A 12,074-nucleotide genomic window follows, 5' to 3' on the forward strand; every position below is an offset into this window, starting at 1 on the left:
AAGGGAAGAGGTCCGACCAGAGGCTGCTTCCTCGGAGGAAGGCAGGTATCCTGTCAGGCTGGGAAGCGGGCCTGGAAGGAGCCCAGAACCCAGATGAGGCCCCGCAAAGTCCTCCTAGGCTGGCCAGTCTCTGGGGCAGCCAGAAGGGAAGGTCTGACCCAGAGGCTGCTTTCCTCAGAGGAAGGCAGGTATCCTGCCAGGCTGGGAAACGGGCCTGGAGAGGGCCCAAGAACGCTCAAGGATGAGGCCCAAAGTCCTCCAGGATGGCCAGTCTCTTGAGGGCAGCCAGAAGGGAAGGAGTCCGACCAGGGCTGCTTCCTCGGAGGAAGGCAGGTATCCTGCCAGGCTGAGAAGCGGGCCTGGAGAGGCCCAAGAACTCAAGGATGAGGCCCAAAGTCCTCCAAGACTGGCCAGTCTCTTGAGGCAGCCTTGAAGAGGAGTCCGACCCAGAGGCTGCTTCCTCGGAAGGAAGGCAGGTATCCTGCCAGGCTGAGAGCAGGCCTGGAGAGGCCCAAGAACTCAGGATGAGACTAAGTCCTCAAGACTGGCCCAGTTTCTTGAGGGCAGCCTTGAAGGGAAGGTCCGACCAGGGCTGCTTCCTCGGAGGAAGGCAGGTATCCTGCCAGGCTGGGGAAGCAGGCCTGGAGAGGCCAAGAACTTCAAGGATGAGGCCAAAAGTCCTCAAAGGCTGGCCAGTCTCTTGAGGGTAGCCTTGAAGGAAGGAGTCCGACCCAGAGGCTGCTTCCTCGGAGAGGCAGGTATCCTGTTAGGCTGGGAAGCGGGCCTGGAGGGGCCCAAGAACTGAGGATGGGCCCAAAGTCCTCCAGGATAGCCAGTCTCTTGAGGGCAGCCTTGAGAAGGTCGACCAGAGGCTGCTTCCTCCAGAGGAAGGCAGGTATCCTGGCAGCTGGGGAAAAACAGGCCTGGAGAGAGGCCCAAGAACTTCAGGATGAGGCCAAAGTCCTCAAGGATGGCCCAGTCTCTTGAGGACAGCCTTGAAGGGAAGGTCCGGCCCAGAGGCTGCTTCCTCAAAGGAGAGCAGGTATCCTGCCAGGCTGGAAGCAGGCCTGGAGGTGCCCAAGAACTTCAAGGATGAGGCCCAAAGTCACTCCAAGGATGGCCAGTCTCTTGAGGCAGCCTTGAAGGAAGGTCCGACCCAGAGGCTGCTTCCTCGGAGGAAAACAGTATCCTGCCAGGCTGAGGGAAGCGCGGGCCTGGAGGGGGCCAAGAACTTCAAGGATGAGGCCAAAAAGTCCTCCTGGCTGGCCCAGTCTCTTGAGGCAGCCTTTGAAGGGAAGGTTTCCGACCAGGCTGCTTCCTCGGAGGAAGGCAGGTATCCACCAGGGCTGGTGAAGCGGGCCTGGGAGGGCCCAAGAACTTCAAGGATGAGGCCCAAAAGTCCTCCAAGGATGGCCAGTCTCTTGAGGGGCCTTGAAGGAAGGTCCGACCAGAGGCTGCTTCCTCGGAGAAAGCGGGTATCCTGCCAGTCTGGGAAGCGGGCCTGGAGAAATTTGCCCAAGAACTTCAAGGATGAGGCCCAAAGGCCTCAAGACTGGCCAGTCTCATGGGGGCAGCAGCAGAGGAAGGGTCTGACCCAGGGCTGCTTCCTCCGGGAAGGCAGGTATCCTGCCGGAGAAGGCTGGGGAGCGGGCCTGGAGGGCCAAGAAACTGAGATGAGGCCCAAAGTCACTCAAGGCTGGCCAGTCTCTTGGGCAGCCTTGAAGGAAGGTCGACCAGAGGCTGCTTCCTCGGAGGAAGGCAGGTATCCTGCCAGGCTGGGAAGCGGGCCTGGAGGGCCCAGAACTTCAAGGATGAGGCCAAAGTCCTCCAAGACTGGCCAGTCTCTTAAAACATTTGATTTTTGATCACTTATCCCAGTTACTCAGCAGTATAATATTTGATTACTTATCCAATTCGCTGTTCTTTATATTTACTCAAATGCATCTGATCACTCATCCCAGTCACTCTATCTTATTATAACATTTTATCAAATGTATTTGATCATTTATCCAATTCGCTCTACTTGATAACATAATTTCACCAAATACACTTGATCACTTATCCCATTCGCTCTGCTTTATAACATTTGATCAAACCCATTCGCTCTACTTTATAAAATTTGATAAAATGCATTTGATATCTTATCCCAGTCGCTCTACTTTATATTTCATCAAGTGTATAAATCAATTATCCCATTCGCTCTACCTATAACATTTGATCACCTACCCCATTCTCTCTACTTTATAACATTTTGCCAAATGTCTTTGATCTCAGGTCCAAGTCGCTCTACTTTATAACATTTGATCAAGCGCATTTGATCCCTTATGCAATTCGCTCTACTTTATAACATTTCATCAAGTGTCTTTGATCCTTTATCCAATTTGTTCTACTTTATAACATTTGATCAAGTGTATTTGATCCCTTGTCCAATTCGCTCTACTTTATAACATTTGATCAAGCGTATCAAATTCATCTTTTATTTTAGTCAAATTATTATTTCATCACTCATCCAATTCGCTCTACTTTATAACATTTGATCAAGCGTATTTGATAACTTATCCAATTCGCTCTAGTTTATAACATTTGATCAAGTGTATTTGATCACTTATCCAATTCGCTCTACTTTATAACATTTGATCAAGATTATTTGATCACGTTCGTATCTTTATTGGATATAAAATCGTCCATTGCGAAGCCGAAAACAAAATCAAAGTCATAACGAATAATTATTACTCTGGTTTATTTTTTCTCGGTAAGTCACATTCATATGATTTTTGAATGCAAGTCATTCGTTAATTTCACAGAAAATTAGAATCATATTGATAATTGGTTTAATTTTGCATGAACAGCTGTTAGATCTAATTATAAGTTAGAGAACAATTATTTTTAAATATATATTTATACATGCATATACATATATATAATATATATGTATATATAAATACATATTATAACACACACACAAATATATGTATATATATATATATATATATATATATATATATATATATATATATATATATATATATATATATATATATATATATATATTAATTTGATACAAAAGGTAACAGAGGACGGTTCTATTAGTTATCAAGAGAAACGTTCAGATCCAGTCATAGCAATTGTCTTCTGTAATACCCTTTGGATTAAGATTATTCTCAAGATCAAGTTTTATTAAAAGATCAATATTGAGATTATAAAGATCACGTGTGATGGTGACAAATTTAATATATACTTATATAATATATATATATCAAGATTATATATATATATATATATATATAAATATATATATATATATATATATATATATATATATATATATATATATATATATATATATATATAACATTCCACAATATATTACCACATGACTAAAACATACAGAATCCGAAGATTTTCCACCTCATAATAATCAAACACAAATAACACACACACACACGCACACACACACACACAAAGGTCCACTTTAGTCACAGCCTCAATCAGAATCCATTTAGTTGTCAAACACACACTCACACGCACACACACACACGGACAAAAGCAATCAGAAATGTTTCTACATCGGGAATCCTAAGCTTCAAAATTGGAGTAAAACTTTTCGGCCCACACAGCGCTCGCCTTTGATGTTTGTCTTGGAAGGTTTGAACTTTCATTTTGACTTTTTCTCTCTTCGACTTTCCAGGCGTTTAAATCAAGTTCTAGTTAATCGAGGTTATCTTAGGGAACTCTGTTATATTTATCCCTTTGGCTCGACAGTTATTCCCGTGAGTTAACTCACGGATGTATAACTAGTCTTGGACTTATAACGATTTTAATTCAGCTGCCTCTTTTCTCCGATGTCAGTATTCAGGGGAAATGTTGTTGATATAAATAGTTTGCTATTCATTTCCTGAGCAATGAAAACAAGGAAAAAATGCGCCGAAGTTTCTTCGGATCAATCGAGTTTTCTATACAGCGTATAATGCTGTATGAAAATCTCAGCCACGGCCCATGAAACTCTCAGCCGCGGCCTATGAAACTTTCAGCCGCGACCTGGTGTGGCCTGTGTTGTTGGTACCTATAGCGCTGCCAGACGCACGATCATGGCTAACTTTAAACTTAAATAAGATAAAAACTAGTGAGGCTAAAAGGCTGCAATTTGGTGTGTTTGATGATTGGAGGGTGGATGATCAACATACCAATTTGCAGCGCTCTAGCCTCAGTAATTTTTAAGATTTGAGGGTGGACAGAAAAAGTGCAGACGAACGAACAAACAGCCATGTAATAGTTTTCTTTTACAGAAGCGAGTGAAGAAAGAAGAATGTTAAATAGAATTTAATTCCTCTTCTGAACAATGGACATTTCTGAATTCCCACAGAACTCGACTTGTACTGATGTGTCAGTTATTAAACACACACACACACACACACACACACACACACACACACACACACACATATACATATATATATATATATATATATATATATATATATATATATATACATATATATGTATATATATATATACATATACACACACTAGCTACCAACCACACTGCCGGAAAACTCTGAATAACACCCGATTGACTCTCTCTCTCTCTTTCTCTCTCTCTCTCTCTCTCTCTCTCTCTCTCTCTCTCTCTTTCTCCTCCCAACACCCCTGCTCTCTCTCTCACTTCTCTCTCTTTCCTGTTAAGATAGTTGTTTCAATTACATTGCCCAGCATTTTTGACATTTTATATTTTCCCCCTTCTCACCCCCCCATTCCTGTCGGTGCTGAACTTGGACTTAAAGGGCATCTGGAGCATCACTATTCATCTTAGCAGCCTCAAAAACTATGGATTAGACACTAATATCTGTCATTTTTAACATTTTATTTTTCACCCCTACTCATCCCCCTTCCTATTGGTGCTGAACTTCAACTTAAAGGGCTTTGGGAGTGTCATTATTCATCTCAGTGACCTCAAAATGTATTGGATTCGAAATTAATATCTGTCATTTTCTTTTATTTTTACATGTCACCCTCTTCCCAACCCTTCTCACCCCCCTTCCTATTGAGGCTGAAATTTGAATTAAAGGGTATCCGGATGTAGACCTAAATTATTCTTCATTGCACAATGTAGACCTACATTATTCTTCACTGCATGATGCAGACCTAAGTTATTTTTCATTGCACAATGTAGACCTACTGTAGGTTAATCTTCATTGCACAAAGTAGACCTAAGTTATTCTTCCTTGCACAATGTAGACCTAAGAAGGGGTGCAAAGGGGGTGACATGTAAAAATAAACAAACACATAGATACTGGTGTCCAATCAATAGTTTTCGAGGTCGCTGAGGTGAATAGTGACACTCCCGATACCCTTTAATTCCAAGTTCAGCCCCAAAAGGAAAGGGGGATGAGAAGGGTGAGAATGGGTGACATGTAAAAATAACCAAAAACAACAGATAATTCGTCACCCTCATAAACTAACTGCCTAAGTCATTTTTCATTGATTTTTGGATTTTTGCCTAAATCAAATCTCCAATATGTGGCGCACCCTACTGGTATACTTGCCTAAGTCGGATATAGAAAGTAAGTGGAATAAATTTCCCAAAAGCTTTCTGCCTAAGTCACTCAGTGACTTAGACATTATTATCACTATGCTAAAGTCATGACTGTGACTTGGTAAAAAAAATGACTTAGGCAGTTAGTTTATGAGGGTGACGAATATTAAAGTCTAATCCATAGTTTTTGAGGTCACTAAGATAATAGTGACACTCTTAATGCCCTTTAAGTCCAAGTTCAGCCCCAATAGGAAGGGGGGTTGAGAAGGGGTGGAGAAGGTGTGAAATGTAAAAATAACCAAAAACGACAGATATTAGTGTCCAAGCCATAGTTTTCAAGGTCGCTGAGATGAATAGTGATACATCTGATACCCTTCAAGTCCAAGTTCAGCCCGATAAGAAGGGGGGGTTGAGAAGGGGTGGGAAGGGGTGACAAGTAAAAATAACTGAAAACAACAGATATTAAGAGTCTAATCCATAGTTTTTGAGGTTGCTCAGATGAATAGTGACACTCTGGATACTGTTGAGCCTGGAGTGTTTCCCCAGGTGAGGCAACTGTTCCCCCAGACAGTTACCTCCCCGAGGAAACATTCCAGGCCCAACAGTTGACTTTTGGCCCAGGAGTGCTTCTAAGAAGCATTGTGGGAGTCCCTGGGCCACAAGCTGTTGATCAAAATTCTTTGCCCAGGGAGGTAACTGTTTAGTTAGTTTAGTTTAGACAGTTGCCTCACCTGAGGAAACACCCATGGCTGAGATGTCCCATCGTTTGTATCCCAGATCTCATTCACAGCTCATCCATGTCTGTGCCAGATGCTAGAGCAGCATTTGTTGATGAACACCAGTCATTCAAGCAGTAAGAACAAGTACGTGCTGTTGCTATGTATTTACATAGCATTATCCTATCCATACCTAAATCCAAATCTCCTAGTCCAACATCAGTTCATACTCTGAAACAGACTTCTCCAATGCTTCCAGAACCACTAGAGCTCGTTTTTCAAACACTTTATTGTGGTCTTCTTTCAGACGCTAATCTGGTTCCTAAGGAAAATATTGAACGACGAGTGATGTCAAGTGCATCTGATGCTGTGTTTATTACATCAAGAGGTCGAGTGCCCCCCTGGAAAAGCACATGTCTAGGCCTTGGTATGGGAACACTGACTGGGTCAAGGACAGTAGTACAGATACTTAACAGATTGGAGCACTCAATATCTTATGATGAAGTTAAAGCTTTACCGACTGAATCTGCCTTCACAGTGTCAGATGATAATCAGGAAACTCCAGATGGCATTCTGTGTAAACCCAACCTTGCAAAAGCTATTTCCTGGGATAACTATGACGTAAATATTGAAACGTTAGATGGTAAGAGCACCCTTCATTCAACTGTCAGCATCTGTTATCAAAACAAATCCTCAAAAGATGACACAAAAGAAATAGAAATGATTTGTAAACAAAAGCAAAGAGCGATATGAAGGTTCTGATCAGAGACATTCCCCTCCTTTTAGGGCAACAACCTTGAAAAGTGCCCATTTTGACATTCTGCATCTCCAAATGATGGCCAGTATGTTTTTGAAGAGACCTTGTTGGGTTTTACTGGAGTCACTACACAGACAGGTTTTATTCCCAATTTTACAGATGACTTGCCACAACTCTATATATTATGGATCTTATTCCCTTACCTCCACACGAAATGATGTAGTCAGGATACAATGATAAGATCTTTGAATGTAACAAAGGAGGTGAACCAAAGCTATGCTATTGTTACTTACGACCTTGCTGTGGCCATCAAGGCTTACTCAATTCAAGCAACTGAATCACCAGAGTTTGACAAACTGCTGATTTTACTTGGCAATTTCACTTGAAATGGCATTTTTGGTGCATTTTTGAGAATTTATATTCATGATTCAGGGTAGAATACATGCTTACTGAATCTGGCATCCTTGCTGAAGGATCCTTGACAGGATTTATTAAAGGTAAATTCTACAACAGATGTGTTCATATTCATCAAATCCTTGCCTGTGTCATGGAAAGATTATTGTTCCAGAGATTTCTGTGCACTCTTAGTGAAGAAGCATGGACTGACATGTCATATGTTCTTCAGGAAGCGCCATCTGAGGCAACACCAACTGAGGAGTATCTTGCAGTGAACAACAGTTTCCATGGCCATCTGAAATCCTACAACATTTTTTTTAGACAAGTTATGGAAGGGCAGCTAGGACCAACTGCGGCATACTGGAGTACTTATGTGTACAAGGTAAACAGAGTCCACAGTCAACTACAACAAGCCATGCACACAAATGATGTAGATCTCTATGTATCAGTTTTACCAACCGTATTGGACATTTTCTTTGGATTAAATTGACCCAATTATGCTCGCTGGGGATGTTTGTTTCTGCAGAAGCCGTCAGTCCCTCCAACCTGAATGCCGTGAACTTCTTGATCTTGGAGCCCTCTCCATTTGTAGAACAACCAAAAACTATGCTAAGACTGCAGTCGATATGTGTCTGGAATAAACAGTGAACAAAAATGCAGCATCTCCACTGAAAGGTATTGTTGCCTTTAGGAACTCTGACAGCATATTTCGCTGATGGAGCATTACAACAACTCAGAGAGGATTGGCTGTTTCAGAATTAAGAACTATACTGGGCATAGAAGAAGTTATGCAGCCATCTGTTCAGCTTCGTCAGTGGCGAATCAAGAAAGATAATAAGTACAGGAGTCCTAAAATGCATTACTGAAGAAACTTGCAATCCCCTTTGGGGACCCTGCCTGTAGTTCACCTGACCTCTTGAATATTTCATCTGGAAAAGCTACTGATCAAGAAACAGAGCTTTATCTGGCAGGTCACTTTCAGAGGTCATGAATGTCGATTGACATTCCTGCAAGAGTGCAGTGTTGACAAGTCTAGGTTTCTAAAGACCATGCCAGAACAAGGTTAAAAACTTCGGCATGGAGAATAACAATAAAAAAATCGATAGTTGCTACTCTCAAGTCAGCTGCAGAAGGAGTAAGAGATGTATTTGCACGTATAATTCAGGTTTGCTTCTCATCAGAATACTACCTTGGGCCTGAGACACATTCTGTCATTCCCCCTTTCACTGGCGCACAGCGATGGATCTCCCCTAAAAACCGAAAGTCAGCCCTACTACAGTTGCTGGAAATGAATCTAGACAGCTCTTCATCAACTGAGTCACATAATATGGCAGCAACCATTATCGATGGAGGCTTATTAATCCCACACAATCTTGTAGCAGACAAATGGATCTTATGGAGTAATAGCAAAGGAACTTTTGATAAAAATCTGCTCTTTTCCAGGAAGCCAAATTCATGTTCTCTTTAATAATCACATCAACCCTTCACTTAAAGATAATGAAAGGAGATTAAGATGTGCAGATAATAAAACTAGATTTACAATCACCGGATCAGAACAATTTCCACGACAAAGAGGCTCCCAGTTATTGACAAATGGAAATTTCAAAGATGAACTAGCAAAATTCCTTCTCGTGGAATGGTGTAAGAATCACTATGGTCCAATCATTGGAGGTAAGATTTTAGTAGCGTCACATGGTGGTTATGCTTGAAGTATTCCTTTAACAGTGAACAAGAGTATACGATCACTGATCAACCAGAAAATCTCCAAGGTCATCATGAGGCGGCAGATACTTTGGTTGCTCTTCATGTATCCAAAGTGCATGGGAATATAATTGTTAGAGCTTCAGATACTGACATTGTAGTAATTCTGTTAGGTTCACTGGGAAAGATGAGTGAAGAAGAACAAGGAAAACGAAGTATCATAATGGACTGGGGATAAGGCAACAATCGCAGATATATCAACATCAATGAGCTGTTTCATGTTTTGGAATTAAAAAGAACTGGAACATCAGCCGCATTACCAGCATTCCACGCCTTCACAAGGCTCAGATGTCACAGCAGCATTTTACAGAAAAGGAAAAATAAGACCATTTAACATCATGGCAAACGATGAAACAGGAAAGTTTGTAAAAGTTTTCCAGGACCTCTCATCCACTAAGGATCCAGACACAGAGTCTTTGTCTTCCTTTGTATGTGCTCTATATGGCCATCCACATCTTAGTGACCTTAATGAAGCCAGGTATGTCATGTTCAGTAAAATGACTGGATCTGTTAACACAAGAAATCCCCTAGCGAATGTGAAGCGTATCAACTGTGGGCTCCTGCCACTTTGTACTGCAACTCTCAAAAAGAAAATTCAACGTGCTCAGTATCTTAGCATTCTTTGGCACCGAGCTGATAAGCAAAATCCCAGTGACGGACTAGACCCAACTCAGTTTGGTTGGAATAAAGATGATCAAGCTTTTATTCCGGAATGGTTTGAGGAAGCTCAGTGCCAATGGTCCTCATCAGAACACTACTAGTGGGCGAAACTGATACCTGCACTGATATTGATCATGATGAAGTGACCAATGGACAGATGATGAAAGTGCAGTGATGAATGCACATATTAAATACAGATATCTGTCAAGGCAGTGTTATTTTTGGAGATTTTTATCATTATGATGCCATGATAATTAAAGTATAAAATACATCATGAACATTATAGGTTTTAATGCATAATTTGTATTTACTTATTTATTTTATTTTACAAAGCAGTGGACAGTAAGAACTGTTAATGAAATTTGTTTGTTATATGTTAATCTGAGGTAAATGTATATGACTATTTTTGTAATGTAAATGTATGGACATACCAGTTTGTATACCTTTAATGATATTGTGCACATATTTATTTTGTATTATACATTTGTTTACACTTTTCTAAAAGGGATCTGTATTAAATGTTACGGATTTCTTATTTTCCTATATGTTAATCCGTAATATATTGGAAAGTACCATTAAATTGGTATATAATGTTATGAATAAATACTGTTTATTATTCGCATTTCTATGTGGAAGTGAGACAAACAATCTTGAAATGCAGACATTTATTTGGTATATATACTGTTATGAATAATTATATACTTTTTATTCTTCCTGTTTTATATTCAAGTGAGACAAGCAAACTTGAAATGTAGACATTCAGCATGGCATTTTGTTTTATAAATTTTTTACTATGGTTAAAATATGAGATTATACGCTTACATGTAAATGTGGACAGATTGTTTTCATGAGTGATTTGTATTTATTTTCAAATAGAATTGGTCAGTAAGTGTTAAGGAAATGTATTTGTGCTATTAATTAAATCAGTGGGTAAGGCATAAGAAACTATAACGCCTTCACGTATGTTAAATCTGCAGTACACGTGTATAGGAACACTTGTATCGATATTATGCTCAAAGTTCATATGTTAGTTTTTTCTTCTTTCTTTTTCAAGAATATTTTCATTAAATGTTACCGATGTATGATTCTTCCAAAGTCAAATCTCTTACAATACAACAGTACTTGTAAGTACGTACATATCATACAAGTTTGTTTTTCCCATTTCTTTTCAAAGTAATTCAATAAATATTACGGCTGCATGTTCTTCAAAAAAACCTCTGACAATGCAATGGAACTGTACTTTGCACGTATGTACATAACATACAAATAATTTTATTTATGATTTTTGTTTTTGAGAATCAAATATAAGTGATTGTTGTAATGGGCCTATAGTTAGTACTTGGATTTAAGGCATATTTCGTTAATAGTGATTATATCTTGTGTTTTCTTGCCTGGTGGAGATACATCCGAAATAAGTTCGAAGTCACTGAACCTAGTATAGCCTATGTGAATAATAAATCATTTGAAATATTTTTTCCTTTTCAATTTTATTTGGCTCACGAATTGCAGAAAATTACCATTTTCTTGTTGATTACTTTAAATACTAATATCGGCTATGATACATATTGAATCATCAAGGTGTCCCATCTCACCTCCAATCGTTGGTTATGTCTGTCAGGGGGTAACCACCCATTAAAATGTCTGTCATTACCATCACAGAACCCTAGGATGTGCAGTGCTATTGTAGTGCAAATTTTACTTGGTATCTCCAGTGTTGGATGTAGATCCTGTCTCCCCCTCCCCACTCATTGTGGGGTGTCTGTCAGGGGGTAACCACCCACTAAAATGTTTGTTATGACCACCATAGTACTCTAGGATATGCAGTGCTATCGTAGTGTAAATTTTACTTGGTATCTCCTAAGTTGGATCTAGATCCAGTTAACCTCCACTTTTCAGTGTGTCTGTCAGGGGGAACCCACCCTCTAGTATATATGTCACTGGTCATTCTATAATCAGGAGAGTCCAAGGATATAACTATATATAGTTTCATCTGGTATCTCATATGCAGGGATCTAGACCCAAAATCTAACAAGCAATTAGTGGTGCTTGTTAAGTAAATACCCATATATATTCGGCAGACGGTCAGTTTCACCGTTTACAAGTCTACTCCTAAATATCGGTAGGGGTTAGTCAGTATCTCGTTCGTTGCATCTGAATGGTCCGGGCTGCGGCTCTATTATGGGCCAATTCCTCCTCCAGCTTCGCATTTTGACCTCCAAGTTCAGCTACCCAATTTCTCATCTGCTGAACC

This window comes from Macrobrachium rosenbergii, chromosome 51 (genome assembly GCF_040412425.1).
Source record: "Macrobrachium rosenbergii isolate ZJJX-2024 chromosome 51, ASM4041242v1, whole genome shotgun sequence".
NCBI lineage: Eukaryota > Metazoa > Arthropoda > Malacostraca > Decapoda > Palaemonidae > Macrobrachium > Macrobrachium rosenbergii.